Raw genomic sequence first — 21,660 nt, forward strand, 5'->3', positions numbered from 1 at the left:
TTAGCAAGGTCAAATAGAAAGAAGGTTGCTTTGGAGTTGGACAGATGGGGATTTGAAGCCTGACTGCATGCTTATCCATTGATCACTTTGAGGAAGTCACTGCAATTCTCAGGACTAGTTTCCATCATTTGTAAACTGGGGGTACCAGCAACGATGCGTAAGTTACTGTGAGGATCAAATAACAGCCGTAAAGGGCCCAGCACATTGCCCAGACCAAATAGGCCTTAACATGTGTCACTTGTCCTTTTTTATTTGCTGAGTGATTGGAACTCACTGTTATGGGCACTACTAGCACATAGGATATTTAGGATCCAACAGTCATCCCTCCACAAAGGAGGCTGACACCCAGGGAGGTTAAGTAACCAACACTTGGTCACGGGCCTGGTAAGTAGCCAGAACTGGAACTGAAACACAGGGCACCTAGGCAATCAGGTGAGTGGTCCCTGCACCACACTGCTTGCTTTTATTTCGAGAGGAGAGTGTGTACTTTTATGGAAAAAAAAAAAAAAAAAAAAAGGAAGTGTGTCAGCTAGAAAAACATCCTTGCATTTTAGGATCCTGTTTGAAATGTTTGTAGTAACCATCTTTGGGTCGTCTTCAATAAAGCAAAATTTGCTCATTATCCTTACACCCTGGACTGATGTGCTAGCAACCTGTGGGAGAAGAAGCAGGATGTTCTCAGATGAGCTCACCTCCCCAGCCTCCCTGGACTGCCTGCCTCCAATTCTGAGCCACTTCTCCAAAGCGCGGCCACACAAGCACAGCAACCAAGCCGCTGAATCAGGGATGTTTTATTTATGGCTTTAATAATGGAGTCTCTTGGGAAAACTTTGGTTTCCCATTCCCAGAAGCAAAAATTCATCTACAGAATGTTCTTGAAATTTATGACTGTTTATGTTTTTTTTTTTTTTCTACCATAATCTTTGAGCCACCTTCATAGTGTTTTAAAACATCCCTTCACAAAAGAAGGATAATTTGAGCTGATGTTAATTGGGCTGGTATGTTCCGAACCAAGCCAGCGCAGTGTCAGAAATTGAGAATATAGGTTGATCACGCTGCTGATGACACAGTCCTATATTGAACGTGGTATTTATTACCAAAGCTGCCATGAGTCCAACAGGGGCTTGTTTTAGCTTTGTTCAGTTCCCAGACCCTTATTTCCACGACCATTGAAAGAATAGCACCCACATCTCCTGGAGGCACTCAGGCTTGAAGTCGTTTCCATGGTGACGAGACATACCCAGGGCTCAGGTTTCATTTCGTGTATATATCTCAACAATATTATAAAGAAATAGTACCAGCGAGAATGTCAGCCACATGAGAGAGGCAGGTTGAGGAGAGGGCAAGCCACTAACCTTCTGGGGCCCTGGCTATAGGAGGGAGCTCTGGGAGTTTCTGCTTAACCAGGGGGAGTTGCGTAGTCATCTTGCAAAGAAAAGGTCAGAGTTACCACTGACATAACTGGTTTGGACCTGTTGTGTCCAATGTATCAGATATTTCATCTTGCCTTGGGTAGAGCTAGATTCAGCCTGAGGGAGACTTACCTGAAAAAGCAGATAAGGCAGGCAGAACTCAACAGGGGAATGCCTGGAGAGATCTTTTCTGCCTGCGGGCATGAGACTACCAGGCACTTGGGGATTAAAAAGCAGGCTTCCAGGCTCTAGTTAGCTGTGTGACCTTGGATAGGTTGGTTACCTTTTGAGGCTCAGCTGACTCATCTGTAAAAGAGGGTTGTTGTAAGGACTAAGTGAGATGATGTGCATTAAGTGCCTGGCACCCCAGAGCTAAAGAAATGTCGGTTTTTGTTGCTTAAATAGTGGTAAAGGCAAAGCACGGATGTGTGCTATTCAAAGTGGAAAAATGCATGTGCACCAATAGTCAAATAACAAGGATTATTAGTAGGCTGGTTTATAATCATTCTTTTTCTTTGCATGCACTTTCTGAACATGTTTTATTTTATATTTCTTTATTTCTGTATATTTGGCAAATATTAAATATCCCCAAGGACAATAACTTACCCATTCTTTCAACAAGTCTTTTTTTTCTTTTATAAATTTATTAATTTTATTTATTTTATTTTTGGCTGCGTTGGGTCTTGGTTGCTGCGTGCGGGCTTTCTCTAGTTGCGGCGAGCGGCGGCTACTCTTCGCTGTGGTGCGCGGGCTTCTCATTGCGGTGGCGTCTCTTGTTGCGGAGCACGGGCTCTAGGCGCACGGGCTCTAGGCGCACGGGCTTCAGTAGCTGTGGCACATGGGCTTAGTAGTTGTGGCTTGCGGGCTCTAGAGTGCAGGCTCGGTAGTTGTGGCACATGGGCTTAGTTGCTCTGCGGCATGTGGAATCTTTCAGGACCAGGGCTCGAACCTGTGTCCCCTGCATTGGCAGGGGGACTCTTAACTACTGCGCCACCAGGGAAGCCCCAGCAAGTCTTTTTGAGCCAGGCAGTGTGCTAGGGATAACTAGACTAGGTCCCTGCCCTCAGGGAGTTTTCTCAATCTCTTCAGGGAGTGCTTGTGTAACAAGGGAGAGAAAGGGTTGCCCAGTAAAGAAAAGCTCAGAGTTACCACAGCAATTACTGGCTTGGACTAGAAAGTATAGTTCTAGAAAGGCTTCACAGTGGCCCCTTGCTGCCTGTCTCCCACTGGGTCCTTATAGCACTTGACTCAGGCCTCTTCAGTGGCCCTTACCAAGTTTATTGTCTATCTCCTTCCTTAGGACTCCTTCCTGGGCAGGGACCCAGACTCTTTATAGCCGAGCAGTGAATGTTTAATGAACAAATAATCGTGGGGAGTTCCCTGGTGGCCTAGTGGTTAGGATTCCGGGCTTTCACTACCATAGCCTGGGTTCAATACCTGATGGGGGAACTGAGATCCCACAAGCCGCGTGGCCAAAAAAAAAACAAAAAAAATTGTGTGGATGTAAGGGATGGTCAGCCAGCCAACAAAAGAATTATTCCTTTCAATCCCAACCCAAAAGGAGACATGATATTTATTGAATGTACGTGGAGGAAAGGAAAGATTGCTTCAGCGTTTACCTTCCTTCCACTGGAAACAATAAGGTAAATGAGAGAAGTTTACTTATTATTTATGTATTTATTTATTTATTTTCTGCCGCACCGCACGGCTTGCGGGATCTTAGTTCCCAGATCAGGAATTGAACCCAGGCCCTCGTCAGTGAAAGCACGGAGTCCTAACCACTGGACCGCCAGGGAATTCCTGAGAAAAGTTTAGGAGACAGGAAAGGTAACTAAAGTGGGCATGTTTTACATCTCCTGGTGGGAGTGAAGGTTCTTAAATGGTTTCATTCAGTCTAACCAAGTACAAGTGGTGGGGAGCATGGGGTGGCGGGCAGTCATTCATGTAATAGCAAGGCAGGCGGATTTCTCCACCTGGGGTAAGCCGGACAGAGAGCTGGGCAAAGTCTTGGGGGAACACACATGAGTCATTTCAGCTGTCTGGTCAGAGGGTGATGAGCAATCTGCTGCCCAAGGAAAGTCCTCACCAGTATGGCCTGGACGCCAACAAGTTGTGGTTCCCTATCACTCAGTCATAGGCTGGGAAGCTGGTGAACAGGGATTCTAATCCTTCTTGTGGGTCCCATTAAGTTCAGCCTCTACATCTCCAGGCCCCACTAATCATTTCCTCTTCCTCTCTCTTCCCTATCTTTCAGGGTCTAGGGAATCCCTTTCAAGTGAAGGATAGAAGTGAGGAAATCTTGCTTTCATTTGTGGTGTTTTCTCCCACATACCTTGTTCTTGCCTAAAGTCCTTTTTTCTTACCCTTGATGACCTAGGATTTTGAAACTCGAAACTCAAAAGCTAAAGAAATACAAATATTTTTTCAAATCAGATGTAATTTACAGACAGCAAAATTTACTTTGTTAGGTATACAGTTCTATGAGTTTTGACAAATGTGTACAGTCATGTAACTAATCATCACCACAATCAAGATAGAGAATATTTCCTTCACCTCAAAAAGTTCCTTCATGTCCCTCTTCTAATGAACCCACTTCTCCCATCCCCAGCCCCTGACAACCACTGATCTGTTTTCTGTTCCTATAGTTTTGCCTTTTCCAGAACGCCATGTAATAAGTAGCCTTCTGAATCTGGCTTCTTTCCTAATGCTTTAACATAATACTTTAGAGGTTCATCCACACTATTGCATGTATCTGTAAGTCATTCCTTTTTATTGCTTAGTAGTATTTCATTCTATGGATATACCACAGTATTTTCACCAGTTGATGAACGTTTGTGTTTTTTCCAGTTTCTGGCTGTTATGAAAAAGCTGCTTTTAACATCTGTGGACCGGTTTTGTTATGTATTTTGTATATATTTTCACTTTTCTTGGGTAAATGCTTAGATGTAAGATTGTTAGGTCATATGGCAAGTGGATGTTTAAATTTAGAAGAAACCATCAAACTTTTTCCAAAGGGGCTGTGCCATTTTGCATTCCCGCCAGCAGTGCGTGAGAGATCTGGTTGCTCCACATCCGTGTCAGTACTCAGAATTGTCTGTCTGTTTGTTTATTTTTCAGTTTAGTCATTCTGATAGATGTGGATACTCATTTTTTTTTTTCTATCTGATTTTTACTGACACATTTCTCCTTTGGGATAAATGTGCAGAAAATCCTATCTGACCAAATAAAGCCAAGAGGAAATTTAAGAGTAAATTTACATAATAAGCAAAAATATATTTTGCTTCATAAGAAAACACAAAGATAAGAATGAAAAAATGAAGGTGTGAGGAGCAGGTGTTGGGAAGAGGGACCGAGGTGTGGGGTCTCATAACCCTTCCAGTATGGTTCCTTTTTGTTACCCATCTAGGTAGGACACATACCTTTGGCCAAATTTTCTGATTAATCCATTTGGAAAAATTCACTTCTGCTCTCAGCATATATTATAAAACCCACCACTTTTTGTTAACTCCTGTTTTCCACCTTAGTCTCCTTTAAACCAGAAATGCCAGCTCTCACAGAAAGATGGGTGGGACAATGGCATTGTTAAAATAGCCACATGGAAAATGATTATAAAAGATTACACATTCAAAGGAAGACCTCACCCTTGACCCAAAATTATGTTATTTTTTAGTTCTTTAGAAAGTGATTTGACATGAAGAGTCTTTGAATTTTTTTGAGGACTCACCTTGTTCTTTTCCTCGTCACTCCTCATTCACTTCATTGGCACACACATTTTCAGGATAATCTTGCAATTTATATCTCGGCCATTTAGTTCCAGGCTCCATTGAGACTATTATGGCCTCTGAAAGAGGCTGTTTGAATCGAGATCCAGAAAACTCACGTCTGAAATAAAGACTATAACCCTCTCCTTATGCATGAGAATCGAAAGGAAGGCGTTCCTTCCAGCTGTATTTGGGACACACACCAGGGGCTTTGTTTATCCATGGTTGCTTTGTACACCTCTGTGCAGCCAACAAAAGGAACAAAACACCCCACACCCTACCCTGACAGTCTATGTCCCACTTCCTTTCCTCCAAGGAGAAATTGCTGCTGTATCCAAAGCTGCTTACACCCATCACCTCTCTTTTACCAAATGCAAGGGACAACAAGGGGGCAGAGGGATGGGAATTTTGAAGAATTCAGGTAATCTGCTGACTGGTTGGCAAGGCTTATTTTTGGTTTCTAGGTAATAAATCATGACTTACAAGCTGAAGGCTACTCCTGGCTTCAGCCATCATCTGCAACCATACTCCCCAAGGCCCTGTATCCAGGGTGACCCAATACTTTGGCAAATGGAGAGCATGCTGAAACTGAGCGTTCATGTTTGAGAACCAGACTCTAGACATTTGGTTCAAAAAGTGATGGTGACACAATGGGGTCAAGCGAAGCTGTCAGGAAAATAGCTACTAATAATAGCTCATATGTATTGAGCACTTGCTCTGTGCCAGCCACCAAACGCTCCACATGGTCTTTTATTTTATTTTATTTTATTTTTTTTAAAGATATGGCAATTTATTATTTATTTTTATTTATTTATGGCTGTGCCGGGTCTTCGTTTCTGTGCGAGGGCTTTCTCTAGTTGTGGCAAGCGGGGGCCACTCTCCATCGCGGTGCGCGGGGCTCTCACTATCGCGGCCTCTCCCGCCGCGGAGCACAGGCTCCAGACGCGCAGGCTCAGCAATTGTGGCTCACGGGCCCAGCTGCTCCGCGGCACGCGGGATCCTCCCAGACTAGGGCTCGAACCCGCGTCCCCTGCATTGGCAGGCAGATTCTCGACCACTGCGCCACCAGGGAAGCCCTGGTCTTTTATTTTTTTGGCTACGCCACACGGCTTATGGGATTTTACTTCCCCGACTAGGGATCGAACCTGGGGCCCAGGCAGTGAGAGCGCTGAGTCCTAACCACTGGACCGACAGGGAATTCCCATGTTCTTTTTTTTATTAGCCCTCTCATTAGCCCTATGATAGGTCCTACTGATATTATTAACTCAGTTTTACTGAGGCTTAGTGAGAGAGTGACTTTTACCTAAGGGCCCATAGCAGATGGTAGAGCCAAGTTAAAACCAGGTAATGTGAGGGACTTCCCTGGTGGTCCAGTGGGTAAGACTCCGCACTCCCTACGCAGGGGGCCCGGGTTCAATCCCTGGTCGGGGAGCTAGATCCTGCCGGCATGCTGCAGTTAAGACCCGGTGCAGCCAAAATAAATAAATATTTTTAAAAAAATGTTAAAACCAGGTGATGTGAGTCTTCATTCTTAACAACTACTAAATTCTATCTCAAATAGAGCCCCATTGCAGCAAAAATCCACAGGTAGATAAGTCTAACAATGGGAAAATGTGAGGACCAAAATTTCCCAGATTTTGAATTCTACTTCGAAAATCAATTCATTTCAACAAGTCATTCATTTATTCATTTAACAAAGATTTATGAACATGTACAGATGCTGGGCATACAATAATAACAAGATAACTATGGTTCCCGCCCTCATGGACCTTACAATCTTAAAGAGAAACAGTTTGTAAAGAGACAATTACAGTAAAAAATGATGTATTTTGGGCTTCCCTGGTGGCGCAGTGGTTGAGAATCTGCCTGCCAATGGAGGGGACACGGGTTCGAGCCCTGGTCTGGGAGGATCCCACATGTCACGGAGCAACTGGGCCCGTGAGCCACAACTACTGAGCCTGCGCGTCTGGAGCCTGTGCTCCGCAACAAGAGAGGCCGCAATGGTGAGAGGCCCGCGCACCGCGATGAAGAGTGGTCCCCACTTGCCGCAACTAGAGAAAGCCCTAGCACAGAAACGAAGACTCAACACAGTCATAAATAAATAAATAAAAGAACGTGAATTTCTTTAAAAAAAAACAAAAAAAATGATGTATTTTTTATCAGAGCTATGAAGGCACAATGCCAAGGAGAAGGAAGAGGAGCCTACATCTGATTGTGAGAGTGAGGAAAAGCAGCTGAGTCTCAAAGAATAGAGAGAAATCACCCAATAGACAAAGTGTGTATTTGTGTGTGTGCCTGCACACATGTGTGCACAGGTGCTCGTGCATATGGGGTGGGGTATTGCACAGAGGGGAAAAGGAAGCATAGTGTTCATACCTGAGAGCAGGTGTTTGGTGTGCCTGGAACACAGGGTTCAAGGGAAACAGCAGGAGAGGAAGATGAGGCTGCACAAGGAGGTCAGGACCAGGTCTGTGAAGGGCCTTATAAGGGCCTTTAACTCACAGGCAACAGGAAACCATTAAAGGATTTTGAGCAGAAGCATGACATAGTCAGATGGGCATCAAGGGAATTCCCTGGTGGTCTAGTGGTTAGGACTCTGTGCTTTCACTACCGTGGGCCCAGTTTCAATCTCTAGTTGGGGAACTAAGATCCAGCAAGTCAAATGGTGTGGCCAAAAAAAAAAAAAAAAAGGATGGGTATCAAATTCCAACTTGGTCAGTTATGGAAGGAGGCATGGGGGCAGGGAGATAATTTAGGATGATGGGGCAATTTCGAAGATGAGAAAAGATAAAATGCCTAACCTGGGGCAGTGCCCCTGGGGACAGGGAGGAGGAGACAACAGGAGTATGATTAAGAAGACAGAATCCCTGGAGTTGAGGACTGTTTCACCATGAGGTAATGTAGTGGTTAACTGCATGTGGCTCCAGACTGCACTGGTTGCATACACTTCATAGCAATGTGACTCGGCCAAGGTATTAATACTTAAACCCATCTGCCTCCTTCTTCTCATCTGTAACATGAGGACACAATAGTACTTACAGGAAAGGGTTGTGGCTAACATCAGATGAGATCCATGCGTCGAGAACAGTGTCTGGCACAGTAAGTGCTCAACAAGTTTTCTGTATACATCATTTTAGTATGAGAAGGGGAGGAATCTAGGCTGGGTCCCGGCTTCCTGACCTGGGTCACTGTCAACGTCAATTAGGTGCAGGCTACTCTCCCTGAGAAGGTTGTAATCTAATAGAGCACCTACTGAAAAAACATTGTGAAACTGTTCCTAATGGGCCACAACTAAGATTTGATGTACTTGTTGAGCCACGGAAGTAATAAGTGACACTCCTGAGTAGCTCCAGGTTCTGGGCTGCCTGACTCATAGCAAGATTTTCTGCCTTTGTTCTCAGAAGATATTTTTCAAATATCAAAAATATTTCATGTGATCCTAATGCTCTTAAAGTAATCCCAGATCACTGAAAAAAGTACTAGGTACTAGGAAATGCTCCCTGAAAAGATAATTTCTTCAAATATCTACGTTTTTATTTTAAATTTAACAAAGCTTTCTAGAACTTTCTATGTCTCCCACGCCCCCCACCCCACCCCCCAAGTGAATTCTATCTCCTCTGAATTCCTGGGAATAACTTTAGTGGGAATCTATGCTTGGCTCTTCTATTTTTTTCCTTTCAGGAGTAGATCTGAATCTACTCCTCCCAGTTTGAATCTCTTTTACTTTCAGAAAGACACTATGGTATAAATGATTTTCAGCATGTGGTGTTGCCTTCTAGCCATGCATCTATTCATCCATCCTTGGATCCATCCATCCACCCACCCACCCATCCGTATACCCACCCAGACTCTTTGACTGTGTGGTACACTGGTGAAGAGCCTAGAGTTTGGAGCCAGAAACACCACTATTAAACTTTACCACTTAGTACCTATGAGACCTTGAGGCTGTCATGTGACCTCTCTGAACCCAACTCCTTGTTTGTAAAATGAGGATACAAACAAGTGTCTCCTCGCATTTCTCTTGTGAGAATTAAATGAGAATGACTATTAAGCATGAAGCACAGCACTGGGCATGGACTACATGCTCAGTCATTGGTATGTGGTTGCCTTTATTATTCTACAGGCCAGACATGGTGCCAGTCACTGAGCACACAGCAGTTAACAAGAGAGTTAGGGGCCCGGCCTTCATGGAATGTATAGTCTAGAAGAGGAGAAAGACATGGAATTAGTCATTTCTCCCAAACAATCCCATCTCATTAAACAGTACTACTATTCTCCCAGTTTATTAGTTTCAAAATCTAGGACTCATCTTTGGTTCCTCTCTTTCTATCAACCCCCCTTCCCCCTCCCCGCACACCCAGCCCCCATATCTAACCCATAGCTAAGTCCTGTTAGCTGTACCCTCAAAAGATATCTCAAATCTGGCCAGTTTTTACCATCTCCTCTTGCCTGGACTCATGGCAACGACCTCCTTAACTGGTCTCCTTACTTTCATTCATGCACCTTATAGCACATTTCCAAGAATAGCCACAGGAATCTTCTCAAAGCTTAAATCAGGGACTTCCCTGGTGGCTCAGTGCTTAAGAATCTGCCTGCAAATGCAAGGGACACGGGTTCGGGCCCTGGTCCAGGAAGATCTCACGTGCCGCGGAGCGACTAAGCCTGTGCGCCACAACTACTGAGCCTGCGCTCTAGAGCCCGCGAGCCACAACTACTGAGCCCATGTGCCACAACTACTGAAGCCCGCGCACCTAGAGCCTGTGCTCCACAACAAGAGAAACCACTGCAACGAGAAGCCCGCGCACCGCAAAGAAGAGTAGCCCCCGCTCGCCGCAGCTAGAGAAAGCCCGCCTGCGGCAACGAAGACCCGACACAGCCCCCCCAAAAAATAAAATCAAAGCATAAGTCAGATGTTGCTGGTCCTCTGCTTAAAACCCTGCAGTTAGAATAAAATTCAACCTTCAAGGCCCTACTTGCTCTCATACCTGCGGTCGCACTACCACAGCCACATGGACAATCATTCTGTGCCTTGAAGCATGAAGCTCTTCCCATCCGCCTATGCCTGCCTCCTCCTCACCCCCCAGGTCTCTGCTCAGATGGCATCTCCTCAAAGGGGCGTCTCTGACCACTGCACCTCATTACCCCCACCCCCATCACTCTATCCTCTTACCTTGTTTTATTTTCTTGATATCACTTCTCTTTTTTTCTCTGTCTCTTTCTCCCTCCTGCCCTTCCCTCCTTCCTTCCTTCCTCTTTCTCCCTCCCTCTTTTAAAAACCTCTACATATAACTGGTCTCCATGAGGGACAGGGCTTTGTCTTCTTGCCTCCATATCCATGTGCCTTGAATAGTACTCGGCACATAGTTACTGCTCCATAAATATTTTCTGAATTAATGATTGAAGGACTGAGTGAATAGTAAAGTCTGTGTGATCACAAGAACAGTATGGCTGGGGCAGCGTGGTGATGCCTGCTCAACTATGTACTGGAAAAGACTTCCATCTGTCTCAAACTGAAATTCAGTCCTGCCTGATAGCAAGAACTTGGACTAGAATTTTCTCAGGATTCCTTCCAATCCGAGCTTCTGGGATCCATGCCTTTTACTGTGTCCTGAAGTGTCCTCCTTTCACCTGGTTCTCATCAGTACTCATATTAAAGAGCTGCTGTGGCCAAATGGTTGGTGAAATGGAGACCTGGCCACCATTCTTGAAAGAGCAATGGATCACCTTCTTAAAAGAGGCATTGCCAAAACTCTACTGAGGTTATTTTATAGCTGATATCATAACAAAGGCTCCCATTTGTAGTGCACTACTACATTTCATCCACCTTGCCTCCCTCTTGGCCAATTCTTACATCCAGTCTGCAGAGTAAGCAATTTCCCCCGCCTCGTCTTGCATGTAAGGAACCTGAGGCCCAGAGAAGGCTCCTGACTTGCCCAAGGTCACAGAGCTGGTTAAAGTGGGGAGCTGGGGGGCTTCCCTGGTCCAGTGGGTAAGACTCCGTGCTCCCAAGGCAGGGGGCCTGGGTTCGATCCCTGGTCAGGGGACTGGATCCCGCATGCATGCCGCAACTAAGAAGCCCACATGCTGCAACTAAGAGTCCACATGCTGCAACTAAAAGATCCCACATGCTGCAAGGAATATCCCGTGTGCTGCAACTAAGACCTGGGGCAGACAAAATAAATATAAAAATATATATATATTTAAAAAAAAAAAGTGGGGAGCTGGGATTCAAATCCACGTCTGTCTGGCTCTGATATCTGGGCTGGTTCCCCAACAGTCTAGAGCAGGGGTCCCCAACCCCCGGGCTGCAGACCAGTAAGGGTCTGCAGCCTGTTAGGAACCAGGCCGCACAGCAGGAGGTGAGTGGCGTGCCAGCAAGCAAAGATTCACCTGCTCCCCATCGATCCCCATCTCTCCCCATCGCTCACATTACTGCCTGAACCATCGCCCCCGCTCCGTCCGTGAAAAAATTGTCTTCTACGAAACCGGTCCCTGGTGCCAGAGAGGTTGGGGACTGCTGGTCTAGAGGGCCAACTCCTTAATGTAGGTGGTAGATGGCACTGATGTCAACCTAGCTGATACTAATTCAGGAAAACAATCCTGAGATAAAGAGTTGGAGAAAGAAGACTCTGTAATTAGCCTGCTGGCCCAGCAGGAATGATGAGTTTTATCTACTGCAGATCAGAGCTATTTGGCTTCTGGAGATTCAAGGACAGAATCCTGTGGGGACCTTGGAGAAAACTGTTTTCAAAGACAGTGAGCCTGGGCTCCTCTGGGCTGTGCCGGTGGTGGGCAATGTCCTCACCGTAATGAGAACCTGCCAGGTGAGAGGAACAAGGAAGGGTTTGTAGGGACACATGTGTGCCAGGAAGGCCCTGGACAGAGGACAAATGGGTGCTGGGGTGCAGGAGAGGGAAGAGAAGTAGATATGCCCACAGTATCTACTTCTTTTGTAGTCCCCTTCCTTCTCCCAGGATGTTCTTCACTGCATCCCTGGCTGAGGTACCGTTTTGTTCTTCTTATAGTCTTTCATTAGGAGAGAAGGGAATTAGCTGAGCAGTGAGGGGGGAACTTCATAGACAATTGCCACCGAAATCCCATCAAGTTTTTAAATGTCACCTCCTCAGAGTGGCCTCCCTTGACCTTCTTCTCTAAATAAGACACCCCTCACCCCCACCATCATTCTCTCTTTTTTTTTTTTTTGCCGAGCTGAGCAGCTTGTGGGATCTTAGTTCCCTGACCAGGGATTGAACCTGGGCCCTTGGCAGTGAAAGCCTGGAGTCCTAACCACTGGACCGCCTGGGAACTCCCCCCACTATCATTCTCTATTACTGCATCCGAGCGCTTCTCTTACCACCATTTCTCACAATTGGAATTACATACTTACTAATGTTCACATTCTGTGTCTGATTCTTCCCCTAGGGCAAAGACCATCGTTTTTTATTCACCAATGTGTGTTCAGAACCCAGAACGGGGCTGGTGGGAGGGCAATGTTCAAAAACTGTTTGTTGCATGAGCGAAGGAGTGAACGGTGTCTGGGTGGCCGATCCTCAGACAGGTGGTCTCTGTGGCATGGAAATAAATTACAGTGTGTTCATTCCCCTCAACATCTGCGGATGAGTAAAATCATGTTAGGTTAATACCAAGGATAGGTCCAAAGGGGAAGTCAGGACCACTCCCCAAGAGGTGTCTGAGGAAGTCCTACCCCTTTGCCTACTGAGGTGCAGGGGATTGGGGGCTGCTTTTATGGAAACGAGCCTAAGTCAACTCAGCCCTGGTCTCTCCTCCCCACGCCAGCCCCCACTCAGTGCCCAGCGGGGGGCAGGTCATGCTGGGGCTTGCCCCACTTTGTGCTGCCAGGAGCTCCCGCCAGCTCCCATCAGATACATGCCGGCTGTTGGCAAGCGAGAAGGAAGCAGGCTGCTGCAAGAACAAAGTCTGTCACCCTCCTAGGCTGGAAGTAGTAGCTGAGGGAAGCCAGCTGGTACTGGGTTAAGGGGACCATTATTTGCCATCTTATAAGCAGGTGTTTGAGGGTCAGATTATTTCTCAGCAGGTTGAAAAACGGGGCAGGCATGATGTTTTGTTTCTCCTTTGGCCTTCCTGAGAGCAGGGTTCGCCCATGAGGCCTGATTGACCTGGTTCTTTTAAGGGGGGACCTTGAAATGTAGCTGAGCATACAGACCCTACGCGGTGCCTACCCGTTCTTCCCAGTGCCATCCTTTACTTGTCAACTGTGAGACCTCTGATAAGTGTCATGAGAGAAGATAAATGGAGTCAGGAGACTCCTCACTATGGCCTCAGCAAGATGCGTCACAGTCGAGACTGGGCCTCTCTTTGGGCCTTCTAAATGGTAGGAATCTAAGGAAGGGAAACAAAGTTCTGCTTGTTCTTATGGGCTTTCATATCAGAGAGGTTCCCGTCGTGGGTCTGCACATTTAGAGATGATGGCCATTTTTTTCCCACTAGTGTGAGGGGCTTGGATGACCTTGATTTGCCCTCACATTTTATTTTCTTTTAATTAAAAAAAAATTATTTTATTTTATTTACTTATTTTTGGCTGCATTGGGTCTTCGTTGCTGTGCATGGGCTTTTCTCTAGTTGTGGCGAGCAGGGGCTACTCTTCATTGCGGTGTGCGGACTTCTCATTGCAGTGGCCTCTCGTTGCGGAGCACGGGCTCTAGGCGCGTGGGCTTCAGTAGTTGTGGCACGCAGGCTCAGTAGTTGTGGCTTGTGTGCTCTAGAGCGCAGGTTCAGCAGTTGTGATGCATGGGCTTAGTTGCTTCACGGCATGTGGGATCTTCCCAGACCAGGGCTTGAACCCGTATCCCCTGCATTGGCAGGTGGATTCCCAACCACTGCGCCACCAGGGGAGCCCCACATTTTATTTTCTGGAAATAAAGTTAAGACTGTTTATTGATCACCTACTATATTCCAGGCATTGTACTAAGCATATTTTCCAAAGTTGTCTCACTTCACTGGTATAAAACCATTTCAGGATAGATTATTATTTCTTTTATATACATGAGAAGATGGAGGTTCAGAAAAATAGAATAAATTTACTAAGCCCCTCAGCTGAGAGACCGAGTCAGAATTTGTACTCAGGTTGCCTGGCTCCTAAATTTGTGTGTTCTTCCCATCCAGGACCCATGAAGAACAAGAATGCTGGAACAAATTACAGGGTAACCCAAATACATTATTCATCAGTATGAATCTAACACTAAAGATTGTTTAGCTTTTTGCTTTTACTGGGGAGTGACAGAGGAGGGGTAGGAGGGGGGCATTTTTCTCTTGCTGGGGTTCAATCTGCTCTCGGCACCCTGTCCCGTCCAGACAACCCGAGTCTCTCTAAGTAGGCCACCTTGCTACTGTAGTGTCAGAGAAAAGGTGACTTCGGTAGGGACTAATGTTAACTTGGCCCAAACTTCCATCCAAGGTAGCTGAAGGATCTGCATCATTGGATAAGAACCACACTTTTTCAGTCCAGGAATATCTGCCCAGGAATATCTGCGGGGATAAAAGCTCCAATAAAATGAAAGTTAGCCTGTATTATTGTCTCCTGCCCTAAACCAGAGGCAGCTCAGCAAGACAGAGACCCCAAAGCAGTGTCTTGTCTCGGAGACCAGTCACCTGGATCTCTATCCTTCTGCAGGAGACAAGCCTCTGCCTCTGCCTTCTGGGATGGAGCCTGAGCTCTCCCAGCGCTCGGCAGCCCAGCTCCAGGAAGTTTGCTGCTTCCTTATTTGAGATGTATGATTAAACTGTAATCATACTGTGAAAGGAGCCAGCCAAAGCAGTGGCTATTAATAGGGAGGTGAAGAAAGCTGACTCAGGAGGAAGCTGACTTAGACTGGAGGGGCGAACCTGGCCACCTTGGCCTACAATCCTTGGCCAGAGGTCAGCGAGAGAGAGAGACCTGAGCTCTTTTCGTTCCTGGGCCAGAGGAACTGGATTTCTGTCTGGATTTCTCAACTTTGGAAACAGAAACCTGAAGCAGCCCTGATCAAAGGGATATACGGCTGTCTTTCCCAGGTCCTTGGGGCGTCTCAGAGACCTGAGAACAAATAAATAGCTACGACCCAGCAGAGCAGCCACGCTTCCCTCACGATGTCATCAGTCAGTGCGTCTCGGAAAGGTGCTGGAGCTACATTTCTGTGGTCTCTCTCAACTGAGAAGCCAGTGCTGACCCAGCCCTTGGCTGGCCAGACCTTCCCATTGGCAGAGACGTCAGAGCAGGGAGATTCTATTTCTGGCTTCTTGATAAGGCTTGGGGAAGTGGGCGTTACAGAAAGGTGCAAGGGGAGGATGAAGGGCATGGTGCAGAAGGGCCTGATAATGTGGGAGAAGGTTTTCAGTAATTTCTGTTGATGTAATGCCTTCTTCAGGGAGTTAAGACTTTAGCCATTTGGTAGACTTGCCATCCTCTGGCAGCTGGAAGCAGGATAGATTCCAAAATCTGGCCATGGCATGCCACAGGAAAAATAGAACTGCTCCTGGATGCTGGGTTCAGCGTATCCCTTACTCTGTACCAGGCACTGAAAGAACACATGTTCTGCATATGTTGCTACATTTAGTCTGTACCAGCCCCCACAGGGGGGGATTATTACCCCTCTTCTAAGGGGAAAAAAGTGAGATTCACAAAGGTAAAGTGACTTGGTCACACAGTAGGTGACAAAGATCGTACTAAAAACTAGGTCTGTCTGAGGCCAGAGGAAAAGCCAGGCTTCCTGCTCTTGTGCCCAAAGCACATCCCTATCTTTTCTGCTTCTTCTACCTTGACCCAGCTGTCTCCCCTCTGTTGCTACTCCAGTACTCATGCTGAGCTCAAGGTGGTAAAGGTCTGTATGTGTGTTGCTGGGAGGTGCTGAGAAGTGGGGGAGTGATATGTTATAATCTTCTCACCTTTCCTTTAGTTGGTTAGGCATGCTTAGGTATGTTTCCTCAAAGTAGAAGATTCATTTTGGTTCCTGGATCTCTGAAGAAGGAGGTTCAGATGCAGATAGGATGTGGGAGACTTTTTTCCCCTTCCTTCCTAAATATATTTATTAAGCACCTATTGGGCTCAGCTCTGGGTGGCCTGGGCACTTTCAGATTATAGGACAATTGAATGACACCATTGATCTGGTATTTTTCTCTGATGTTTTTCACGTATCCTAGGAACTATCCATATGTGTATATCTCTTTAAAGTTACAAAGGCGTCATAATCTACACAGTTATATGTATCTATAAAATACCTTTTCATAGAAAAGAAAGGAGTGACTTTCCTTCCACTGATTGTCATATGGGCCACTTCCTGAACCTGAAAGAAATTCCGGGATCCCAAACACCAGGTCCTAAACTCTAGCACTTACATGAGGGAAGAGTTTCAGCCCCCAGCAGTCAGGGCACCCCAAATACAGAGGTGGGACCAGACCAAGCTTGGTAGTTTCCAAGCCCTCAGGCAGTAGATCATCTAGGCTCTTGTTTTGGGGTCTTATGTACTCTTTTGGTCAATTCTTTTTTCTTCCTTTTTTGGAAAGGCAAACAAGTAGCCTACCAGCAATAACAGTCAACAGGATGATGGCAGCCTCTAAGTTCAGAGAGCGCCTCGTCTCACTGTAGTCAAAGTTAATTAATTCCCACTGTACCTTGAACTAGGTCACCTGCGGGTCTGTGCTGGGGCCTGACCTGGCTGTCAGGGGAGGGCATTTCTAGTCTGGCTCTTGGTGCACTGTCCTTGGCAGGGGGGGGTGGAGAAGTGGGTATATTTCACCTTTGCGTGGGGTTGCCTCTCCTCTTCTCCTCCAGGGAGGTGACCATTTTCAGATCTGTGGGTGGGGAGGAAAATCTTCTCTTCCAGAAATAATCTCTTTCTGCAGCGGGGTTTGAAGCTGGACCAAGCTGCTAGTGCTATTTTTACCCAGCTTGCAGTTCAGGGTGTAAATAGCAACTCTGGCTGTTTTTTCCCACAGCTGACAACAGAGTCGACCTCTTCGAGGCAAAGGCATTCTGGTGTTTTGCAGAGAGGAAACAACAAAGGTTGTCCTCGGGCCCAGGGGATGATTCCTTGACCACTGGGTCAGTATAGAAACAGGGGCGGCATCTCCGTGGTTCTGTTGTCTCGGGCTCGGCTGTAAACACCAGGCCCCGTGACAGCTGCTCGGCTGAGGCTGATTTAAAGAAGCTTGATGCGGAATCAGGAGGGGAAGTCTTGGCCTGAGCTGCTGAGGGTTCCAGGAGCCTGAGCAGCTCCAGGCTCCCCCTGGCTGCCCCCTTGCCCCACCTCTTGCATTAGCAAGCACTTCCTCCGAGGTTGCTGCCCTTGGAGGCTTTCTTGCCCCAAACCCACCAGATCAGGAGCTGAAGAAAGATAGAAAAAAAAAAAAAAATCCACTCGAGGCTGCCCAGATGACAGAATGTCTCTATAAATATCCGCCTCCCGGTTTTCAAGTGATTGGAGGCCCCGCAGTCTTCAGTGTTGGAAGTGTCATTTAGAGGGCATTGGTGAGAGGGCTGGCTCCCTCCATGCCACGTGTGAGCAGAAGCTCAGAAACTCACCACAGCCTTGGGTTATGTCGCCACGTGGCTTGGCTGAGGTGGGTGGGAAGTTCGGCTTCACAGAGGACCATCGTTGTATGGCTGATGCAAGATAAACCAGCAAAGACTGAGATGTGCCCATCACAGCTGGCAATTCTCTATTGCTTTTCTTCGGGGGAACAAATAAACTTCAGTGGCTTTTCTCTGAGGCCAAGTTTTGTACCCAAATCTTTCCCTGAGGGCTTTGGTCTGAAATTAGAAAGGAGTTATGAGTCAGCTCTTTGTTATGAATTACACAGCAACTCCTTATGGAACTGCCCATTCCTTTCCTTAGGTACACATCAATCAGAGAATTTCTCAAAGATCTACCACACACTCAGAACTGGGCATTTAGGCACATGGTTCAAGTTTCAGGTTCTTCCAGCAGATGATGTGTGGGGTAAGAAAAGGATTGAGGAAAGGCAAGCAGTGAGTAATCCCCAAATGTGCTTTTTTGGAAATGGTTTCTATGTAACTCCTTGAAATTGATTCTGGGCTGCTGTTAGTTGCAAAACTCACTGGCAATTATCGATAGCTAAAGTGACATTGGAGAGCGTCTCATGGTAAAAATAGGGGCAGGTAATAGATGAGAAAACAGCTTTGCATTTGAGAAGAGAGGATGGGAACATATTGTTTCAATCTGGGTTTCCACTGTTAGCTTGGGTTCTCTCGAGGACTGGCCAATGAAACCTGCTTCCTGACCTCCAGCAAGAAGTCTGCCAGAGAGCTTCTCAGGATGAGATCAAAGCTTAGTCTTAGCAGCCAGACCAGAAGAGATCCATGCTGGGTTCAGGGCATCCTGGCCCTAACTGTGCTCAGTCACATTGAACAGCCAACACCACCGCTTGCAGTAAAACCCGCTGAATTTTACATGTATTATTGGCTAATTTGGGGGATTATTGTTGTCCAGTTGATGCGGTAATTTTTTTGTCCACCAAACTTCAAATTTACAAACAATGGGTTTTTTGGAATGCCTCTTGAAGCCTGAATGGTAAATGTTTACCTTAAGAAACAAACAAAAAAACCTGGAGCAGGAAGAAGTGCCCTGGTGAATAAAACGAAAAGCATGCGCAGACAGTCATATTGCTAAACTGACCATTTGTTTCGAAAAATGCTTCCAGCTCCAGCCTTGACATTGGGCAAGTTGGGAACACTGTAACAGGCTTCCTGTCAAATATTTCCCTAGATTCCTGGAATCCAGTGTGAAGTGCCGTTTCCCCTACGCCACCAAGGAGTTAAACTTTGGCTCTGCTCTCTGGTGACTAATAGGCACCGTGTGGCTCTGAGATCAGCGAGAAAGAAACTGACAGTCGGCGTGGGAAGTGTGTGAGATTTCAGTGCTCTTGAAACGCCTTTGATGGGCATGGTGTGCGAACACAAGGATGATTGCCATCTAGTGCCCTCGATTGTGTACTTTTATCATGAATTCTTGGTTCTTCCTTTGAACTTTGCATGATTTTAAATGAAGATCTTTAACTCCTTTGGGAGCTTGATATTACTGTGGTGGGTGAGGTAATTCCATGGAGAATGATATTTTAGACAGCAAACATATTTCATCACTTTGAAAAAGAACCCATTTTGATTGAAAAGAAAGCAGAATCAACTGACCTGACCAAACCACACTTGACTTGTGCTAGAGAGACGTCGTCTTTCCACTCTTGCTGTTTTCTTCCTGGTGAAAGAAGCCCAGATTAGCAGGACACTCCCGATTGCTCTGCACCCCCTCATTCTTCCCTGGGAAGGAGGAGTGGTTTAATAGGACTGTTGAGTTTCGAAGGAGAATCTGTGCCTTTTTAACATCGCCTCTTCCTTTCCTCTTGGGAGCCCACACTGCTCCTGCAGGGTGGGAGGGGGTGGCCCATTTTGGCCCAGCTGCGTGTCACTGAGTGGCCAGGTCTGTCTAACGCTGAGTTTGAGTATTGGGAAGCTCATGTACCTGACAATATAAGCCACAGTCTCTAAATATCAGGTTTATTAGTTACAAAGGGCATTTTTGGTCCTCATCTAGCTTACTGTTATCTTACCTCTGATTTAGTTCAAAAACTTGCAGAGAAAAGGGGGTGATTGCTACCTTGGGGCCTCCTCGAAGCCCCCAACATTTACTGGGAGGCTTCCTGGTAGTTAGAAAAAGCCTTGTGTTGGGTTGAGATCCTGGTGTCTAGATCCACATCACTGCTTTCGTACAGATCACCAGGTTCCTTAGCTGTCAGATGAGTACAGGGGAGTTAATGGGGTGTTTCTTCCAGCTGAAATGCGTCCACTCAAAATGTGTTTATTGAACGTCTACTACGTGCCAAGGGTGATCAAGATGGACCCTCTCTGTTGTCACACCGTTTATAATGTAACTAGGGTGTATCAATTAGAAATTTAATGTTCCAAGTGAAATAAAACAACTTCAAACAAGCTTAAGCAACAAAGAAAATTTATTGGCTCACTGGGGATCCAGGCACAATTTGATCCAGGAACGAAACAACAGGGCTCCATTGCTTGGCTCTGCTTCCCCTGGGCAGGATTCGTTCTTTTGCTGCCGCATGACGGAACCCCTCCCCTCTCCTGGCGGCTTCAACCTTTCCACCTATGGCTGCAGCGGAAATAGGATACGTCATTTACCAACTGGCCTGAGAAGAGCTCAAGTCCCAGCATCCCCTGCACACCTCTGAGGTCCACTCTGACGAGACCATTCTAGGTCACAGGCCATCCTTAAAGCAACGACCGGGCTCAGTGTGATGGGATGCACTGATGGGCTTAAACCCAGTGGGGCCCATCCCACATGACTCAGAAATTCGTGGACCCTACCCTCAGTGCGGCCGGGCACAGGGGGCGAAGAGCTGCGGGCGCGGGGAGACAGCGGGCGTCCAGGCAGCTGCGAGCAGAGCGCCCTCCGCCGTCGGTGGTGGGGCTCAGGCTGGGCTGTGGGGGCTCTCGGAGGGGGGTCTCAGGAGCCCCTGGGGCCGCCGGAGGGTTGGGAGGGCCCGCTTAGGAATGGGATGGGCCCAAGGGCCTTCCTCGAGGCAGCGTGGGAGGGAATGGCCCCAGGGAGTGCTCGAGGCTTTTTTTCTTTTTTAAATTTTATTTATGTTTTATTTTTGGGTCTTTGTTGCTGCACGCGGGCTTTTCTCTGGTTGCTAGTCTTCGTTGCGGTGCGCAGGCTTCTCACTGCGGTGGCTTCTCTTGTTGGGAGCACGGGCTCTAAGCGCGCAGGCTTCAGTAGTTGTGCTGCACCAGCTTAGTTGCTCCGCGGCATGTGGGATCTTCCAGGGACCAGGGCTCGAACCCGTGTCTCCTGCATTGGCAGGCGGATTCTTAACCACTGTGCCACCAGGGAAGCCCGTGCTTCAGGCTTTGTGTCCTCCCTTCCCCCTTCCCGTGGGTGTGAAAAGAAAAGGGGGGGGAAAAAAAAAAGGAAGGAAGGAAGGAGGGAAGGAAGGAAGAAAAATTTGGGGACCTATTAGGAAGAGAGAAGGGGCAGCAACCAATAACTGTCCAAAATATTGTAGAAGGAAAAGAAAATACATAAAATGATTCTGCTCGGGGGGAACAATTCAGCTTGCAGAAAACACAGATATCCCGTTATTACCTGGTGAGTCAAGCACAGGCCTACGAATCAGAGATCTGGATTCTGAATTCTGTGCAGGGCCCCATTACACAACAGGCCCCTTAAGTCATGGAGGTTAATAGACTTTGCTCCTTGATTTGGCCCCTTAGGAACTGCCCTCCAGTTGGATTCTCCTGCTTTGTGGTCCCCTTTTTCTTTATGGAAAGGAGAATAAGGTGCCTGAGAGGACTGAGGTGATAGCCACAAAGCACCTGTCACTAAATAAACCCAAGCTATCTGTTGGCCTCTGCTTGTTATTCTTTCAGATTTATGGACATTCGGCCAGCGGTTTAGGGGTTAAACATTAACCACACTGGAGCAGATTAGCACTATAGG

General features: G+C 46.8%; 1 protein-coding gene and 1 long non-coding RNA gene across 2 annotated transcripts in view; one reads left to right on the forward strand and one right to left on the reverse strand.

The window, feature by feature from the left end:
* The window catches only part of PRR11 (proline rich 11), a 276,060-nt gene that overhangs the window by 201,672 nt on the left and 52,728 nt on the right, over positions 1-21,660 (forward strand). The gene's annotated exons all lie outside the window — the stretch shown is intronic.
* LOC309649796 lies at positions 8,759-20,992 on the reverse strand. Its single transcript, XR_014257303.1, has 2 exons — positions 16,927-20,992; positions 8,759-14,064 (listed from the first exon to the last, which is right to left on the reverse strand). It is a non-coding gene; the product is annotated as an uncharacterized lncRNA (long non-coding RNA).

This window comes from Balaenoptera physalus (assembly GCF_965194825.1).
Source record: "Balaenoptera physalus genome assembly, chromosome: 20".
NCBI classification, from domain to species: domain Eukaryota; kingdom Metazoa; phylum Chordata; class Mammalia; order Artiodactyla; family Balaenopteridae; genus Balaenoptera; species Balaenoptera physalus.